Source organism: Heterocephalus glaber, unplaced genomic scaffold, assembly GCF_053883595.1.
Source record: "Heterocephalus glaber isolate CG9 unplaced genomic scaffold, H.glaber_assembly_v1.0 deba00000818, whole genome shotgun sequence".
Taxonomy (NCBI): Eukaryota; Metazoa; Chordata; class Mammalia; order Rodentia; family Bathyergidae; genus Heterocephalus; species Heterocephalus glaber.
The window spans coordinates 12,736,792-12,757,289 of NW_028258164.1; the positions used below are offsets into that span (position 1 = coordinate 12,736,792).

Sequence of the window (20,498 nt, forward strand, 5' to 3'; positions counted from 1 at the left end):
CTAAGAACCAGGAATGGAGGCAGTGAGAAGAGAGGTTGGTGTCAGTGGACTAAATATTTGCACTGAGGACAAACAGAGGGTGAAGGAAACAACCAGTAAGGGCACATTTGACACATTCGGCTCTCATATTTGGCTGCAGGAACCACAGAAAAGATGAAATGGAATGATGAGATTGGAGGTCGCAGGTTTAGGGAACGTGGAGATAAATTGTGATCTGAGGAGTACACAGGCTCCAGTGAGAAGAAACCAGAATACTGAAAATTAAACCCTGTATGTCCTGGAATGGTGGTGCATGCCTGTAATCCCAGCACTAGGGAGGCTGAGGCAGAAGGATCATCGTGAGTTCTAGGCCAGCCTGAACTACACAGAGAGACCTTGCCTCAGGAAAAAGAAAAAAAATTTTTTTTTTTTTGGTATCGGGGATTGAACTCGGGACCTTGCGCTTGCAAGGCTGGCACCAGAACCACTGAGCTAAATCCCCAGCGCCAAAGAAAATTTTTTATAAAACAACACTGTATGAACAGAGGAAGGCACCATCCACAAGAAGGAACTTCCATCTATTTACCCTGCCCACAAGTAAGTCGTTCAACACTCAGCTGTCCCTTGCGTAGGATACAGACCGGGAATTTTTCAACAGTGCACACATCAGATTACCTAAGAGAAACCCAAGTACTCAAGAAGCAGGGTGGAACCTGGGGGCGGCCCCCTGCTTGGTTTGGAGGTTTCTGCCCTAATGTGGCACCTGGATCTCTGCTTGGAGAAAACAGGAAGTTACATGCACCACCTTTCGCCGAGATGATGGGACAATGTAAAATCTTTTTTTGCTAGTTCCTGAATTCAGCCTGGGTACTAAACAGTTGCCTCTAGCTAGGTGTGCGGCGAGACCACTGTTTCTCCAGCCACTATCACCACCAGAAGCCCAAGCGGTGCTGCCTAAATTTGCATCTCATTTGAATACCCCAAATACTCAATAATAGCAGCTTGTTTCAAAAGAACATTAACGACCTCAAAGTCCACGTGCAAACAATACTATTTTACAGTCACTGCTCACTGCATCCTACGTTCAATCAAAGCCTCCGATTCTGTTCTTGATTTTTTTCTCACAGACACTAAGGGTAAAGTGAATTTTTGTCAAAACTTGTCCATAATGAGTTGGTCAGAGCATCTGAAAGGAAGTCAGTTTGATTTCAGAGACCATTAAAAAGGCACGCCCGTAAGTTGAGCTTTTCCAGGCCTTGCAGGTGGACGGAGGGTCGGGATCTGCCTGCAGGTTTCCCTGGCGTCCGTATTCATTTCCGGGCTATTTACTTGTCCTGCGCTGGCTTTATTAAGCAGGCGGGAGACTGCCTCGGTTTCCCTCGGGGGCGGGAGGCCCATGTCCGGAGGTCACCGTGTCGCGGGGGGAGGGGGGGGTGGCGCCCCCTTCTTCGGGGCGTTTCGGGAAGTTTCTCCCGAGCCCGGAGGCCCCAGCTCAGGAAGGAACTCAGTCCACCCGAAAGGTCCCAAGTGGCGGGAACCCGGGGCTTTCTCGGTGGCCGTAAAACCCGGCTGAGGATCCGGCCGCGTCTGGGGGACACGGGACCAGGGCTTGCAGGTAGACCTAGCCACGCGAGCCGGGGCCTGCCGGCCGCCGAGGAAGAAGGGTTTCGGCCCCTCCCGCGCCTCAGGCGAGTGGCGCGATGGCGGCGACGGTTTCCTGGCTCCCCTACCCCGGACGATCATGGTGGTGCGCGCCCGCGCTTCCCACCCGTGTCGGCCCGCCCGCGGTCGCCGGAGCCGGTGAGCCGGTGAGGCCGGGAGGCGGGGAGCGCTGGCCGCGCGGAGGGCGGAGGAGCGCGGGCGGGAGGGGCCGGCGGCGGGCGGGGAGGAGGCGGGGGCGGGCGCCGAGGCGCACGCAGCTCCAGGCGGGGCTGCCCGGGCGGCGCAGGGACGCGGCCAGACCTCGGCGGGACGGGGCTTGGCGCGGCCCGGGCCCAGCGAGCGGCGGACGCGTCGCCCGAGCCTGCCGGGCGCCCGGGACATGCGAGTGAGTGGCGGCGGCCGCTGGGCGTGAGGGGAGCGGGAGGCGACGACGCAGGCTCGGCCCGAGCCGCGGTGTCGCAGTGACGGGGCCGCGGAGGCCGGGGGCGGACGGCGGGCCAGGCCTGAGGCGAGCGCCACGGCCGGGAGGAATGGCGGCCGGGACTGGGGGACTCGTGGATAGAGGAGCGAGCGAGCGCGGCCCCGCCTGAGTTACCGAGGCCCCGGACGGGATCTGGCGGTGGCCAGGCCGGGGTGCGCACCGGGAAAAGGCCCTACTCATCGTGCGCAGGGCGGTGGCCTGGTGGCGCGGACCAGGCCCTGGGAGGCTGGGCGGAGAGTGACCGGGCCGGCGCCTCGCCTTGTCCGGCGACCCCGCGGGACGCCCGGCCCCGCTCGCCCATTCTCCCCCAGCCCGCTCGGGTCGCGCTTGTCGCCGGGGGTCGCTTTTTGCCGCCGGACGCATGCTCTTCGGGAGCCCCGGGCTCGCGCGGTGCCTCCGGCTTTCCGGTCCGCGGCGTTCTGGTTCCCCGCTCGCTTTGTGGCGCCGATGCAAGGCGCTATTATGGGGTCACAGTCGTCCTTTCGGGCTGTTCTTTTGGGGACCGGGCCGGCTTGGGCAGGCAGGGAGGGATGGATGCGGTTGCAGTGGCCCCAACCGGACTGAACCCCTGGCGCCCGCCTGCGCTCGCAAGTTGGTCTCGGCCCGGCGCCGCGGCCTCGGCGCGTCCCCGTCCCGCGGGAGCGCGCGCTCCGACCCCGGAGGTAACTGGGCGCTCCGCCAGGCTGCAGCGAGTCGGGGTCCTTGAGCTCGGGGTTCGCGTGTCCTGGTTCCCAAGACCAGTGTGGCCCGCAAGCCCTGCGTTTTTGTCACATGTGCAGTGTGGTGTAGTGTAGACAGAACTAAAGACTGGCATGCTTATGCACATTCCTTGAGATTAATCCCCAAACTTAAAGAGTTATCTCTCCCTCCCCTCTGTAGTTCTGCCAAGAGATTCCCTTTTCCGATTGGGGTCACTATTGTTGTTTTTAGTTTGTAGTAGGGGTTGGTGAGTAAGAGCGCAAATACTTAATTGCAGACAACTTATAAGTACTGGTACTTATTTGCCCTGGTTAATTGCTGTTTACTGAAGTCGCGTTAAAATAGTCAAAAGTTAAGACAGGCGTAAATCGTCACACGGTTTTGATAAGCGTTTAGCAGGGTGATGGAAGAGGAACTAAGTTCGTTTTTTACTTTAAGCCGCGAGGTTTTAGGACCTAGCATAACTTAGCACCCTGCAGGAGTAAATTCACTCTTTAGCACTTCATTTTTGGGCTGTACTCCAAAAAGTACTGGATTTTCTGAAGTTTATGTATTTTATGGAGCTAAGTATATGATGTTTAAAAAATAAAACCAATCTTTATTAAAATTAGGTTATGAGATTTTCTTTGTTTGAAAAGGTTTAGAGTTCTCAGAGAACTGATTTACTTGAAGATTGTGTTTGCTGCTTTCCAGTGAAATAGTTGCATCACATTTCAAATTCCGAAGCATGCAAACTTGCCTTTAACTTCTATTATGCCCATTTTTGGAGGTTACAGGAGAGTGCTCATTAAGCTTGAGAGGAATGGGTGAATTGCTTTCTAAAAATGTTAAACTTTTTCCCCCGTCGGCCGTATTTAAAAACCAGTTTGCAAAAAGCACAAGAACAGCAACTTTAGATATCCTCGGGTTTTTGTTTGGTTTGGTTTGTTTACAGGACCCACACCCTCTTGCCTGCTAGAAAAGCACTCTACCACTGAGCTACATCCTCATACATTTTCATATTTTATTTTGAGACAGGGAGTTGCTAAGTTGCCCACGCTGGCCTGGAACTTGTGATCTTCCTGTCTTAGGCTCTCAAGTAGCTGGGATTACAGGCGTGCATTACTATGCCTGGCTAGGGCTTTTCAGCAGTTTATAAAATCCACCCTCCCTCCCTGAGAACTGCATGCTGAGGGCCTTGTAGGCCTGCCTCCTGTTCCTGATTGGTATCCTTAGACCTTGTGCAGGCCCTTTTGCTCCTTACCCGATGCTACCTTTCAGCTGTGATTCACTTAGTCTTGATTCTCAGTGCAGCCTTATTTCATATGGGTTACAGACTGAATTTATCGAGGACAGGGGTATTTTTTTTTTTTCTATCCCCAGTGTAACGTAGAACTTGGTCATTGTGATACCTCAGTTATGGTTGGAATAAATGAATTTTGTGGAATAATTCAAACTTAATCCCAATGTTTGACCACTTGCCCTGATTTTGGTTACAGTGAGTATAACCACTGTACGTAAAGTGGTTAAGAGTGCAAGTTTTATGATTATTATTATTACTACTATGTTATGTGCACCTTGTAAGTAAAATTTGTCATCTTTTTCATGCCTTATTTACCATACCCCTTTCCCCTAGTATCTAGTTTCAGGGCCCTAACAGAAGAATACTCAGATTTTGTTTAGCTGTGGAAATCCAAAAAAGTGTCAAGAAAACAGAACTAGTCTAAAGGCATAGCTTTTTAAACTTCTTGTGTTTGTTTTCAAACAAGATTGCCTCCCCACCCCAAATATCATCGCTTTACCCTTTTTTTGGGCACCGGGGATCAAACTTGGGTCCTTGCGCTTGTGAGGCAGGCGGCAGAACCACTGAGCTAAATCCCCGGCCACACTACTTTACCTTTGAGGTAAAGCTGTTCAGTAGTGGGACTCTTCCCCTTTGGGAAGGAAAAGGAGGCGAGTCCAGGTGTGACAAGACCAAGGAGGAGAAGTCTCAGGGCCACAACAGTCTTTTCATTCCCAGTGTACCCAGGGGCAGAGATGGTGTGCCTTCCTCTCATCATGGAAAATTAAAATGAACATAAGTTAAATTGAGGAGGGGCCGGGGATTTAGCTCAGTGGTTTCACTGCCTGCTGTGCAAGCTCAAGGACCTGAGTTCAATCACCCGCACCAAAAATAAAAAATAAAAATAGTACCTCAAGTTAAATTGAGGAGTTGCTATGTGCCATTCTTTACCTTTAAAAAATGAAGGTCTTGTACTAAAAAAAAAAAGAAGGTCCCTAAAACTTAGGTTTTTGTGTTTGTGTTTGTATTCCTTGCAGTTTCAGCCCTCCATAGATTCCAGAATATGGCCTTGCTGTCCTTAGCAGTGGAGTCAGTCTGGGATGAAGTTAAGTTTTATGGAGACCATTGACTTGATTTTGAACTTATCTTTGACATATGTCTGCAGAGAAGGGTGTTAATACTATTATTTAAGGGCCAGTTGTAAGTTCACCTTGCCATTTTAAAGTAATCTTGTAGTTTATCGGTAAGGTACACACCTTTTGTTTTGCTTAAAATGAAAACATGGGCATTACATGAAGTATAAATCAAATTTGGAAAAATTTTTTTATTCTGTTACTGAGGGCTATGATTTGTACATTTACTAATATGCACTACAAATACCACATTTTATGGCTTACATTTTTTTAATTCACACAAATATGTTTTCTAGCTTCTCAAAAACCTGTGGAGGCATGTTTGCTTAGATTGTGGACTTTTTTTTTTTTTTGCTTTTGTGACATGTAGTCTAGTTTGAGCTTAACTTTTCTGGGCTTGTATCTCCTCGTTTGTAAAATGAGGTAGTTTTTAACTGATACTGTTCAACACATTCATGAAGGGGCCATAATTTCTGTGTATCTGCCTGGGGGTGGGGAATCTGAACCACTGGTGGTACATGTATGACTGTCCCATTGGGTGGCACAGTCATGCATGTACCTACCACCTGTGTGGTTCAAGTTGGCGGATATGTATTAAGATCTCTTAGGCCCTTAGAGTGAGTAGATTCCAAGGGCATGTCATAACTTTTAATTTTTTTATACCAAGACATTTACTGGTACATTTTAGGCATATATAATGATAGCATTCATCATAGTGAACTTGCACCTGTACATGATGGATCCCACCTCTTTTTTCCTCTTCCCTTCAAGTCCGCTCCTCCCATGTACAAAAGCTTTGTTTCCATTCTTTCCTTCTGTTTTCACTTTTTTCCTTATCCCTTCTTTCCTTTCTCCCTCCTTCCTCCCTTGTTCCCCTTCCCATTTGAACATTTTCTTCCCATTTCCCAATTTCTATTGTACATAAGTCCTTATTTCCACTTTCAGTTTTTCACACCAGAGAAACAATGCGATGTTTAAACATGTATGTCTGATTTATTTCACGTAAGAGTAATGTCATAACTTTTTAACATGAACAAGCACAGTGTGGAAAAAACTACCTATGAAACATAACATAGCATATTGATGGGTTTTTATGATTTATTGTTTTTGTTTTTTGGAGACAGGGTCTTATTGTGTAGCCCAGGCTGATTGTCCTGCTTCTGCCTTCCAAGTGCTGGGATCCCAGGTGCGCACTATCAACCCTTGGCTTCACATTCACGTTTTGCAAGCAGGGTTTTAAAACTGAAGTTTGATAGTCATTTTAATTTTTCCTTTGGAAGCTTGGACCGGGCAAGCACAGTTCTGCCCTCCCTGCCTTCCGTTCCACCTTTCAACATGATTTGCAGACCTGTTGACCTCTTCTCCTTTTCCCCTTCTTGTCACCTGCAGCTCAGGTGTCACCATGTCTAGAAAGCTGGCACTGCCATCCTGCCTGGGTTAGGAGTCTTCTAGGTTCCTGTGATGTCCTGCCTAGGGCACAGTCTCCATGTTCAACCTTCTGATTGTTTGTGGTTTCACCACTACACGGACCTGAAGAACAGAGAGTGTGTGGCAGGTGTCTGGCTCCAGGTCCTAGCACATGGCTCACATCTGCGTCCAACACATCAGTGTACATGGGAGCATGCGCACACGCGCGCACACACACACACACACACACACACACACGCGCACGCGCGCGCCTGAAATCTTTACAGAGACCTGTGAAATGTACCTCCATTCAGCACTTCTCATAGAGCAGAAAAGGAGCCCAGGCTTCTCTCATGGTTAGTGGCAGGGCTAGTAAAGTAAGGAAGCCCAAGTCAGATAGAGCAAGACAGAGTAATTCCAGAGCTTGAGTTTTTAACCCAGTGCTCCACTGAAGTGATTTGTATGAAGATAGATGACCAGGAGAGTTTAACGTGAAAATTCTTTAAGGATTGGTATCTGATAATTCTGACAGGATTCGTCCTGCAGAATTATGACTGACTTCTAAGAATGAGCTTATTCTTCTTCTCTTTCAGTAAACATGGAAGAAGAGTAATTAGGCCCTGATGGCATGGGCAAGAACAGTTCTGGAACTTTGCGGCCATTGTTAAATTGGGTGTGATGTTATGACTCATTGGCCTTGCAGAAATTTGTAAAACCACTAAGACTGCTCAAATCCAACAAACTGCTATTATTTACAAAGACCTGTCAGTAAATACTTGAGAAAACAGATTGTATGAAATGGGTGCTGCCATTTAAAAAATGTATGAAGGATATATACACGGGTCAAAGCATTTAAAATAGTCAAATATGGGGATTTAGCTCAGGGGTGCCGGCGCCTGCCTCACAAGCGCAAGGTCCCGAGTTTGATCCCCAGTGCCAAACACCCCCCACCCCCCAAAAAATAGTCAAATGGTTATAATTTTAATGTGGTGAACTTAGGTGCTTTTATAAAGATTTGTTTGGTTGGGCCGGGGATTTAGCTCAGTGGTTTTGCTGCCTGCTGCGCAAGCGCAAGGACCCAAGTTTGATCCCCAGTACCAAAAAAAAAAATTGTTTGGTTACTTGAGAATAATAAAAATTATGTATGGTAAAATCCTATAAAGAGAATTAAAAGACAAACTGAGAAAAATACTGTAATTTACAAGCAGAATTACTTTTTGTGCCATAAAAAGGGCTTGTAAACCAATAAAAAAGAGCCCCCATAGAAAAAAGCAGGCAAACTGATTTTTTTTTGGCAAACTGATTTATACAAGGAGCAGGTAACATGAAAAAATTGAAATTTCACTATCAGTATTCCCAGAAATGCAAATCTGTGTTATACTTTTTTTTTAACTTTTAGCATAAATTAAAAATAAACTTTCTGTTGAGAATATGGAGAAATGAGACCACTCATTGCTAGAAAGGGTATAATTTAATATGATTTTTTCATGAGCAAAATATGTAACAAAAATCTGCAAAATAATGTATGTACTTGGACATAGCTAATCTACTTCTAAGAATTTAAGAAAATATAAAAAGTAGTAGTTTAATAAATCAGCTTGAGTATGGTGTTGCCTAAACCCCCCTGTTACGTGCATTTTTCACTTTGGGGCTGTTTTAGTTTTGGGCAGTTATTTCAGCATTGTTTAGATAAATCTTTGCTTTTCTGTAACACTGTATTTAATGATTAATATTAAGCAGCAGAAACACTATAAAACAACGTGATGTATAAAATATTTTTTGGGACTGAGTATATGCATCTTTAGAAAAGGTAAACTAAAATGTGATTATCTTTGAGTAGTGGGGATCACGGGTTAATTTTAGTTTATTTCTTTGGGGTTTTGTTTTTTGCTTTTTCTGATTTCTACAGTGTACATACATTTATTTTTATTTTTTTATTTTTCTATTCCATATAAGTTTTATTTATATTTAAAGTTTTAATACATTTGGAGCTTTATATGCAATTTACATACATCTCTTTAGGGAACAGACTATATAAAGTAAAGCACATCTTCACAAATAGTTGTTTACAAACTATCATAGCTGTTGAATTAAAACTATTTTGCATCATGTGCATTTATTTTTTTAAAACTAAGTATTATTCTAGGAACAAAGGCACCTAAATAGCATTCTTGCTGTAATCATTTGAATATAAAAGTGACTCAGAATGCTCCACCAAAACTTTAAGTGATATACTAGCACCCAGCTGAATATGACTGAGAGAAAGAGGAAATAAAAACTCTCAAAGAAAAAAAAAAATTTCTCAAACACAAAATTTTGAAACTGGGATGGAGACCAAGGCACTAAACCAGGGCTCCCTTGGCTGAGATGAGAATCTCAAACAGGAAGTAAAGCACATCATGTGAAGTGCCACTGAAAAATTAATCTGGAAAATAAAGAACTTTTAACACACTATAAATTATTCTTTTATAGCTTTCCAGAGGTTAGAGAAATCATAAAAACCATAAATGTATTTTAAGATAAAATAGCAACTCAATATGACACATATATGTTAATAAACACCTTCTGTTTTTAACTCTTGACAGTCGATATGGTATGCTTTTAGAATCTTTTCCCAGCTCTCCTCATAATGGCTTCTTCCCCTCAATGTTGTTTTGGGCATTTGCTCAGCACACTGAAAAGTTTAAAAATCTAAGAATTTATCTACACTACACTTGGTAGAAAGTAACTGTTTTTTTTTCCCCCATTAACTTTATTGGTACATTTTAGGTATATAATACAGTTACATTCATCATTGGGATCTTGTACCATTACATGAGTCTCTTGGTTCTTTTTTTTTTCCCCCCTTCCCTTGCCCTCCCTTCACCCCCTCCACCCTTCCCTATTTGCAAAGACCTTGTTTCCGTTTTTTTCCTCTTCTCATATTTTTTCCTTTCCCTTTTTTCCCTTCCCCTACCCCTCCCAATTCCCCTGCTCTTTTAGACCTTTTCCTGTTACACAATATCAGTTATACATTTTTAAAATTACAATATTAAGATCTAGGAGACATTACCACAGATTTTACAGAATTTAAAAGGATATAGAAAGCATATTACAAAAATCTTATTTGAAATAAATTTGACAACTAAGAAGTAACTTAGAAGACAAATTAATGAAACTAACTCTGGAGGAAATATAAAATTTGAATAGCACCTATTAAAGAAAGTATATTCCTAGCTTGAAAACCTACCTATATGACAATAGCAGGCTCATAAACATTTTAACTGGTAAATTATATCAAAGCAGGAAAAAAAAAGGAACACTTCTCCCCACATTTTAGGAACTCAACATTGTGCTAATCCTAAAATTGGATAAAGATAATAGAAGAAAAAAGTATGAACATAGATAGAAATTTGTTTAACAAAACAAACTATTAGAAGTCAGATCTGGCAGGATGTAGAAAGTGGTTTTGTTATAAGGATGGCAGAGTTGGTTCAGCATTGGAAGATCCACCCCCAAAAATCATCATTTAAACAGAGGAAAAGAAAAAACAATATGATCCTGTCACTAGTTGGAGAAAAAGTATTGGGCCAAATTCTACAGCTATTCGTGGTAAAAGCTATCAGGAGACTAGAAGTAGAACAGAAACTTCTCAACAAATTAAAGACATGTACTCCATACTTCCAGCAAGAACACCTTGTATGGATGGAGAAGATGCAATGCTTTTTCCTTAAGGTGGGGAACAACGGCAGGTATGCTTACTCTTTATCTGTCCATTAAACTTGGAAACCTAGTCCCCACCAAAATAGTCTGGCAATAAAATAACACAACTAGGATAGGATTGGCACGGCAGAAGCAAAATCTTTATATGTAGATGAAATGATCATCTACAGAGAAAATACTAAGAAGTCTCTAGGAGCCCCTAGAACTTGTACTTGAATTTAGCAGGATTAGAAAACACAAGGTATATATAAAAATTCAGGTCTGTGTATACTTGCTATAAATAAAGAACTGGATATTGAAATTTAAAAGTTATGTAGGAGTGCAAAGGACCCAGAAAAGCCAAAAACAAAAACAAAAACAGTGTTGGAAGACGTTTAGCACCCAATTTTAAGACTTCTTCTAAAGCTACAGTAATCAAGGCAGTGTTGGTGTAAGGAAAGACATATATAGATCATTTGAATAAAACAATCTAGAAATAGAACCACTCATATATGGTCCACTGAGTTTTGAAAGATTATTTAACATTAGCATTTTATAGAATATAAACTCAATTCAAGAGCCGAGGAAGAGATAGTGTCTTCAGCAAACGGCCCTAGAACACCTGGTATCCATACATAAAAAATTAACCTCAAACCTTTATTTCCATACATGAAAATAACTTGAAGGGATCTATGAACATAAATATGAAAGCCTAAAAGTATAAAACTTTAAGAAGAAATTATAAGGGAAAATATTTATGAATTCAGGGTAGGCAAGAACTACCTAGGATACAAAAAACATGATGTATAAAAAAAAATTGATAAATGAGATTCCATCAAAATTTAGAACTTTAAATGACATCATTAAAATGAAAAGTAGTCCTTAAACAGACCATATTTACAATGCATATAACCTATGACCAGAATATATAAAGAATTCTTAGAGCTCATTAATAGACTACCCAATTAAAATGTAGACATAAGATGATAAATAGCCAGTATAGCACAAGAAATGGTGTGCAGCTCTAGAATCAGAAAAATACTAATCAGTACAATAATATTGAATTATACAGTCATTAGGGAGATGAAGTCAAAAGTGTTAAAAACCTTGTCATGACTTTTTCTTTTTGTTGGATTCTCCCCCTTTGCATTAATTTGTCACACCCAATGGATTCATTCTGCTGGGTTTCCTGGGGTTGTGATCCTCATTGTCTTTTCCTAGGGTATTGTCTAAAATTTTTTGGAGTGCTGGTTTGGTATTCATGAAGTTCCTGAGGTGCTCTTTATCATGAAAGTATCTTATTTCTCCATCAATTTTGAAAGATAGTTTTGCAGGGTACATCAATCTGGGTTGGAGCCTGTTTTCCTTTAGGGCTTGAAATACATCACTCCAAGCTCTTCTTGCCTTGAGGGTTTGCATTGAGAAGTCTGCTGTGATTCTGATGGGCTTTCCTTTGTATGTGATTTGTTTCTTTTCTCTCACTGCTTGTAGAATTTTATTCTTCTGTTCGATTTCTGGAATCCTATTATATGCCTATGTGTAGATTTTTTCTGTTTAAGGCTAGCTGGAGTCCTATATGCCTCACTTGTCTGTATGTCAAGTTCTTTTCCCCTCCTTGAGAAGTTTTCTGCCATCACTTCTGTGAAGAGTTTTTTTACATCATCTGCACTCTTCTCTTTCTTCATTGACTCCAATCAGTCTTATGTTATTCTTCTTTGCATCGTCTAGCAGCTGCTGGATTGATTTCTCGTGTTCCCTTACAATTTTAAGGCAATTTTTCTTTTCCTCACTAATTGCAATCTTATCTTCTATATGTGAAATTCTATCCTCACATTGGTTCATTCTGCTGCACCAGACTTTCGATGGAGTTTTTAATCTCTTGGAAATCTGTTTGTATCTGTTTTATGGATTCCATTTGTTTCTTGTGTTGGAATTCCATCATATTCCTCAGATCGTCTATTCTTTTATCTGTGTCTTCTCTAGATTTATTAATCATGTCTTGCACCATGAGCAAAATCTTTGCTGTTATCTGAGTAATTGTTTCTGATTTCATTTTTCCCAGATCCTCTTTTGTTGCCAGTTCAGAGAGTCCAGGTGGTTGAGTATCAGAGTGTTCCATCTCGTTTCCCTTTGGGGTTGCTGTAGGTGATCCAGAAGTCTGTTTTTGAGGCTTGTTTATGTGTCTTCTCATTTCCAGTGGGGGGGGGTGCTTTTGGCGCCCACGCAGCTCACCTTCTCTGCCCTAGGAGCTTGGGATGGCAGTGGGGGAGCTTCCTTCCGGGTGCTGGGACCAGCTGAGCTTCACTCAGAAAGTAACTGTTTAATACACACATTTCTGAACGAATAATATTTATACAACATGTTAAGAGAAGAAAGAGGTTAGTATACCTCTGAAAAGATTCTTGGCACACCTTGCAGTCTTGAATAAAAACTCAAATGCTTTTATTATTTTAGAGCAAGAAGGGCATACTGATGTGCAAAATAGAACTCAGCTTTTGGCCTTAGCTTAGTTGCATCACTAACGTTTGAAATGTAGGTAAGTTTAAGGCTCCAACATGTGATGATCCAGAAGGTAGGTTCTGTGGATTATCCATGTACCACGCAAAACTATCTTCTCTGGTATCCAGTATGAAGTACCGTCAAAGAAATTTCCCACTGTTTTCATTTTCTTCAATATCTAGAAAACCACAAATGCGATTGTGACGATCCACATAAGGCATTTCTGTGCTTGAACATTACACCTACTTTGCTGCAGACTCGGTCCAGAGCACCCGTGCCACCACGGCCCCGGCTCCCACAGGCCAGTGTACATACATTTATGATACAGTGGATAAGTGCTGGGCATTGAACCAGGGTCTTGTACCTGCTAGGCAAGAGCCACCCCACCCGTGCCCCTCCCCCCCCACATGCCCCTGCCACACTGCCACTAGTGGGCTAATGTGTAAAAACAAAAATTCCAAGAAATTAGAAGCAGAAGATGCATTTGCAAGGAAGAAGATTCTGCTTGTTTAACACCGAAATCACTTGATACATGCTTTGCCTGCAGCTCCCTTCCAGGTGTGCACAGAGTTCAAAGCCTGACTTGGTGGCCTTCATTTCTGGTGTTTAGGTTCTCCTCTGTCTAATCTGCCCATTCATATTGTAATACCTTCTTTAATCATAGTGTAATCTTCCTTATAGTATGATCCTTCAGATACTTCAAGTCCCTTCCACCAAATTATCTTAATCTCTTGAAAGTCATTTCCATTTTCATATTTTGTATTTACTTAAAACAAGATTGGGGGTCTGGGGATTTAGCTCAGTGGTTCCACTGCCTGCCTTGCAAGCACAAGGTCTGGAGTTTGATCCCTGGTACCAAAAAAAGAAAAAGATTAGGTACTGAGGCATTGCCTTCAGGGTGGAAGTTTCCGGGGTTTTTGGTGCTATTGTGAACTTTCTCTTCTTTTTGCTTAGTTCGTAACTCCTAGTGACAGTACATACATTTTGATTGAATATTTAAATTTCATATCATTATGTTTAACAATATAAGTCTGCTAAAAATTAGAAAAAATAGATTACTTTTGACAGTTTGTGCTGTAGCTTGGTAAATTGAGAGATTACTATCAGTTATTTAAGAAGAGTATCCTAAATGACCTAAGTTAACTGATAGCACTGGAATTATGAAAAGATAGGTGTATGGGCATGTGCCACCAAATGTGCGTGCAGTGGGGGGTGCCTTTACAGAAATTAATTATATGGTATTCTAACTGAAATAGTTCAGAAAGTGGAAAAGGGCCAGAAGCACAGATGTCCATCCTGTGGGTTGGAAGGAAGCTTGCTCTGGTGTGGCTGCAGGAAAGGAGGTTTGGAATCCTCAGATCAGACACCTCAGTCCTAAGAGGAACCCCAGGAGTAGATGCTGAGGCCAGGCCATTTCCCCTTCCAAACCCCAAACCTGTCTGTGGGAGGTAAGAGATTTTGGTTAGGGGAGGGTGGGAATGTCCAGAGTCATTTCTGACATCTCCTATTTGCAGATTCATGTTGCAGGTAATACTAACAGTGTTCAGCACTGAGTACAGCACATGGGAAGGCCTGCTGAACATTCTGTTTTGTGACCTAGTCACTGCTGGCCCTTAGCTTTCTGCTTCTTGGAGGCGCCTCACATTGGACAGAAGTAGACCTTGAAGGGCAGCACAGAAATGTATAACATCAATCACCAGATGGTACTGAAATTCTAGTATCTTCTATTTGACACAGTGATGAAAGGTGACCCGGGCTTGATGTAGAGAGTGGGTCAACAAGGGACCCAAGGAGGGGAAGCCTAGGGGTGCACAGGCCTGGCTAAGTTGATTGAGCAGTTTTGCTGTGTTAACTCTTGATGGTAGCTTTGTACATGTTCTAGATGTCTTGTCCATATTCTTGCTCAGTAAGATACCAAATCTTATTAGTTCTTTTTTCATACCTTCCTGGTTGACCCTGTGTCCTCAAGATTCCTTGTGTGATCCAGGATCTCCTGTGGCTCCCCCGCTGCAACATCTCCAAGTCGGATCTGGGAGCACCAGGACAAGGTGGGTAGGCTCTGCTCCCAGCTGGCAGCCTTCTCCAGGGCAATCCCTGTTCATCCTCAAGTACTTGCAAACAACACCTAAATGTATAACTGTGTGCAGTACTTTCTCTTTTTCATTTTTTGGTACTGGGGATCAAACTCTGGTCCTTGCACTTGCGAGGCAGGCGCTGGAACCACTGAGCTAAATCCCCAGCCTGTTTTCTTTTTAGCTGGCTCTACTTTACTTACTTGAAAAATCGCTGGGTGTTGGTTCCAGGTATTTCTTATGGTGATGTTCTTCAAACTGAGATTATGATTTCAAGTCACAAAATTAAGTTTCAGTAATGAAGCAGCCTATTTGTAGAAGTCTGTTAACTTTGTGATTTTACAATAATTATAAGTGCTGAAATTTTCTTTTAATAAGGCTGATTATGGAAAATGTTGATTAAAGAATTAATATTATAACAACAAACCATATGTTACACTAACATTTTGCTTTTAAATTCAAAAGTATGATATTGTATAAGATGAATGTGCACTCTGCTTTTTATGGTAAGTACGAGTGTATATGTGAATGTGTATAATTAAGACAGTAGATTCCCTTAACATAGTAGCTATTGGGAAAATAACTTTGAAAAGCAGCCTGATGATCCCTTTGGCCGCAGTGAATGAAGCTACGGTTTTGTTTTATGGTACCTGGGGATTGAACTTAGGTCCTCATGCATCCTGGACAAGGGGTCCACCACTGAGCTACATCTCTAGCCCTTCTTTTCAGTTTTGTTTTGTTTTTGGTACCAGGGATCAAACTCTGGTCCTTGCACTTGCGCAGCAGGCGGCGAAACCACTGAGCTAAATCCCCAGCCCCCTCTTTTCAGTTTTTGAGACAGGGTCTTGTTAAATTGCCCAAACTGGCCTCCAGCATTCAATCCTCCTGTCTCAGCCTCCTGGCTAAGGTCTGTGCCACTATGCAAGTCTGAAGTTTTACTTTGAAAAGAAGATATTTTCTCTCAAAATGGAGAGGACAATTTAATCATCTACTATACACTGAAGTGAGCATATGCATACTCCGAAGTATGAGATAATGAACAATATTAGTCTGAAAATGTCCTTCTCTCTTTTACTGCATTAATATTTTTCAGAAATGTTTTTTTTTTTTTTTTTTTTGCAGTTCTGATGAGTAAATTTTAGAAAATTGAATAATGGTCCAAGTCTTCTGATGTGTCTGTTAGATATGATTTTTTTCTGCTGTACTGGGGATTGAACCCAAGGCCTTCACACTGAGCTACATCCTCAGCCCTTTTTCAGATTTTTTATTTTTGAGATACAGTCTCAGTAAGTTGGCTGGACTGGTCTTGAACTTGTGATCCTCCTGCCTCAGTCTTCAGGGTGCTGGGGTTTTGGGCATGTATCACCACATACAGCAAGATAGGATTTCTTGGTACTATGAAACAGAAAAGTCTGGATTTGATTATTTTAATGTTACTACTTTACTTTTAAATATAATATAAAATATAATATAAATAAAATACTTTAAAAAAGTATTAACTATTTTTAACTGAGAACATGGATGGTGGTTTTCAAAGTAAGCTACTTGCAGCATGAGCTCGAAAGCCCTCCTTAAGAAAACACACAAGTTAGTGAAGGAAGTTGTGTGAAATCAAGGACCCCTGAGCCTTTTATCAGTGCTGTACCAGCCTGGAGCTGAGCAGTAAGGACTGAGTTATAGTGCAGTGACAGAAATCAGAAACATCTCAAAATGTGGGGTTTTCTTTCTGCTTTTTAAAAATACGGATTTTGACTATTGTAGAGCTGTCAAGGCACTGCTTTGCAGTGACCCAGTCGTGCTGCCCTTGTAATTCCTGGCTCCTGGGGAGGCTGAGGAAGAAGATAGCTTGAATCCAGGAGTGTGAGGCCAGCCTGGGCAATGTAGGGGCACCCCATCTTATAAAAACAGTAACCAAAAAAGAAGAAACTACTACCTTTCTGGGGATTGATATACACGAATTGCGCAGGCTGAGGGAAATTCACTGAGTTTTTCTACTAAGAAGAAAGGCCCATCTTGAGTTTGGTAGTTCAATAAAAAGCCCAAACAAGTCCACAATGCTAGAGGGCTTACCTCTGTTTCAGGACCAGCTTGTAAAAAGTGGCTGTACAGGGTTTACCTGATTTTCTTCTTTGTAGTAGATGTGGTTAGACTGTGGGAAGCAAGATTCCAAGAAAGAAAAAAAAAAAGCTGCCTCAGAAGAGCAGCCCTTCCTGAGCTCAGGAGACACAGTCACATCATCTGTTCAGAGACTGCACCAACAACAGCTCACCTGAGAGGGGCACCCTTGACTTCTCAGGGCCTCCTGTAGGGTGGAGACAATGGTAGATTGTCTTCAGATCAAGCAAAAACCATAAAAGCTCCAAATCAAATAGAGAATCGGAGACCTGTCTATCCTTTTCAACCAGTTTATAGTGAAGTGGGGCTTATGCTTGAATGTTCACTTAACTAGAAAGTTGCAAATCAGAATTTTGGAATTTAAATTTATCTTAGTACAAGGAAAAGAAATGGAAAGGGTTTTTTGGTTTTGTTTTTCTGATTTTTTTTGGTACTGGGGATTGAACTCGGGACCTTGTGCTTGCGAGGCAGGTAACAACCACTGAGCTAAATCCCTGGCCCTTTTTGTTTTGTTTTTAATGTAACCTTACTAAGGGAATGAATAGCTTTGTGCTCTTTTCATGATGTGCTGATTTCAGGGATAGTTTTCCCCTATGTACTTTTTTTTTTTTGGTACCGGGGATTGAGCTCGGGACCTTGCACTTTTGAAGCAGGCGGCGGAACCACTGAGCTAAATCCCCAGCCCTACAGGGATAGTTTTCAAGGCCTAGCACCCACCAGCTATGGGCAGACTGGCCACCATGCACAAGGAACATTTGGAAACACATCCACTGGACTATGGAACCATGAGTTGAAGTGGAGTTTGTTGAGTAGTCACAGCATTTGTGCATCCTGGCCATCACAGCCCATGAACACACAGCCCACTGGGAGAGGGAGGGACCAGAGAGGCTCGCTAATGGGGTCTCTGACACAGTTGTACCTTCTCTGTGGGGCTTCCTTTTGCCGGAAGTGCATGTCTAATATTACCCTCAGTGACCTGAAGTAGACCACTCCCTGCTCCCATGCATCCTGGTCATCACAGGAATGCATGGCTGTGTGTGTGTCTGTGTGTGTGTGTGTCTGTCTGTCTGTCCATGTGTGTCTTGAGTTAGCCTGCATTCTAAATCCTCTGTGTGACAGGGAGAAGCAAGAGTGGTGTCTCCACACTGGAGCCTGTCACCATCTTCTGTTGCTGCTGCTTCAGAATGGATTCTGGACAGCAGCAGCAGCTCACTTGGTCAGAAGTTAGGTAGGATAGATAGGAAACTTTCAAGCTGGCATTGAAGCATGCTATTCAAACAAAATAGAGTGCAGATGCATGTGAATTTTAAGATGGAATGATGTTTCCAAGAAAATGTGAAGTTTATCTGCTCCCTGGGCTGGATCCCCAGGTCTGTCAGGATACAGACATCCCCTTTTCTACCAATGGGGATATTTGGTGGGAAGTTTGGAGAACGACTGCATTGTCTCATCCATTAACCAGAGGCGCTGAGACATTTTCAAGCAACATGAATGTACTTCCTTTTGACTTTAAAAATACTATTATTGTCCCCACTACTACAGATAATGAAATATAAACACAGAAGTTGAGAAATCTGCCCAGGCTTACGGTGGTAGTAGGTTGTGGAGCTAGAATTTTGAAGTCCCATAGACATGCATTTGTACGTTAGCTATTTCAAATACAAAATGTGATCCAAATGTATGGTGATTGTTTGAATTTTTAAAATGTATTACAGTAAACAACTATTTACATAGCCACTAATTCCCCTCAGTACTTCTCTCACTTTAGACGCACTTAATCATTCTCGCTGTGTTCTGAAGCTGTTCTCGGAGTCCTTTAGTGAGTGTCTTTATGAGGTGTGATCAAAAATATAGTGAATTTTGAGTGCCATCCAATGGAAAGGCCTAGAAACATCACAGTGTGTCCTCATCCACCTTATTCACGTGATCTGGCACTGTGTGACTTCTGGCTCTTCCCCAAAGTCAAAATGACCATGAAAGGTAAGCGTCTTGAATCAGTTCATAATATCCAGGTAACCATGAAAGTGCAGTTAAACTCACCATATTTTTTTTACCTTGTGGTCTTGTCATTGTGACGTCAGCTAGCGCCCCTTGAGTCATTTCTGTAGTAAGGGGTGTTTTGTAGGATAACCCAACACACGCAGATATAACTGAGTAGTATAGGCTGAGCATCCTTAATGTGAAAGTCTGAAATCCCAAATTCTCTTAAAATCTACCTGGGTGTGGGGTTGCATGGCTGTGGGAGGCTGAGGCAGGAGGATCTCAAGTTCCAGCCTGGACAACTTACTGAAACCTGGTCTCAGAATTTTTAAAAAAATTTTTTTAAAGGGCTTGGGATATAGTTCAGTTCAAATGCCATCCATTCACTCACCACAAAAAACAAAAATCATAAATATTGGAAACTTTATGAGGACCAGCATTAATTGAAGGTTCTATACCTGACTCCATGTGACTTGTCACAGTTAAAATATGTATTAAAAACACCATACAAAATTACCTTTGAGGGCCAGGGTTTTAGCTTAGTGGTGCCACCATCTGCCTCAAAAGCCCAAGGTCCTGAGTTTGATCCCTGGTACCAAAATAAGAAAGAAAGAAACAACAAAATTACCTTTGGCTTGTGTGTAAAATGTCTTTTTTTTTTTTTGCTATAGTTCTTTTTTTATTAAGTTTGTTGGTACCTTTTAGGTATACATTATGATCACATTCATCATTGGGATTTTGTACCTGTACATGATATATCTTGGTTCTTGTTTTTTCCCATTCCTCTTCCCTCCCCTCCACCCCTTCCTATTTACAAAAGCTTTGTTTCCATTTTTTCTTTCTTTCTTCATTTTTTCTTTCCCTTCTTTCCTTTCCCCCACTCCCCCTCCCTAGTTTCTCATCCCCTTTGAACATTTTCTTGCTATTTCACATCATCTATTACACATTTTGGTCCACATTTACACTTTGTTTCTCACACCAGAGGAAGAATTTGGTATTTACACATATGTGTCCTATTTATTTCACTTAAGAGTGTGGCCTCAAGCTGCATCCATTTAGCTGTAAATGTCTCTAATGTATCATTCTTTATGCCCGAGTAGCACTCCATTTTGTAAAAAAACAAAACAAAAAACACATTTTCTTTATCCAGTCACCAGTTCATGGGGATTTGGACTGTTTCCAAGCTTTTTTAATTCTTTTGGGAAGATACCCAGCAGGGGAATATGTGGGTCAAATGGGACTTCTAACCCTAGTTTGTTTTTTATTAAGGTGGGGTGGGATCTTGCTAAATTGCCCAATTTGGCCTAAACTTTTTTTTTTTTTTTGGTGCCGGGGATCAAACTCGGGTCCTTGCACTTGCAGGACAGGCGGCAAAACCACTGAGCTAAATCCCCGGCCCCCTAACCCTAGTTTTTTGAGGAATCTCCATACTGATTGCCACAATGGTTGCACCAGTCTACACTCCCACCAACAGTGGAGAAGGTTTCCTTTCTCCCCATAGAGCCCAGCCATCATGTGTTACTGTTTAT

General features: G+C 42.4%; 1 protein-coding gene across 7 annotated transcripts in view; it reads left to right on the top strand.

The window, feature by feature from the left end:
* Positions 1-1,149: 1,149 nt before the first annotated feature.
* Positions 1,150-20,498, top strand: part of Cul1 (cullin 1) — a 101,849-nt gene continuing 82,500 nt past the window's right edge. The window contains exons 1-2 of one of the 7 annotated variants that reach the window (XM_087207786.1): positions 1,915-2,026; positions 14,772-14,850. The gene's annotated coding sequence lies outside the window, so the exon portion shown is untranslated. Of the gene's footprint in view, positions 1,214-1,458; positions 1,595-1,661; positions 1,780-1,905; positions 2,027-14,771; positions 14,851-20,498 lie in introns of those variants that run through there. The other 6 variants (XM_087207787.1, XM_087207789.1, XM_087207790.1 and 3 more) reach the window with 6 other exon arrangements.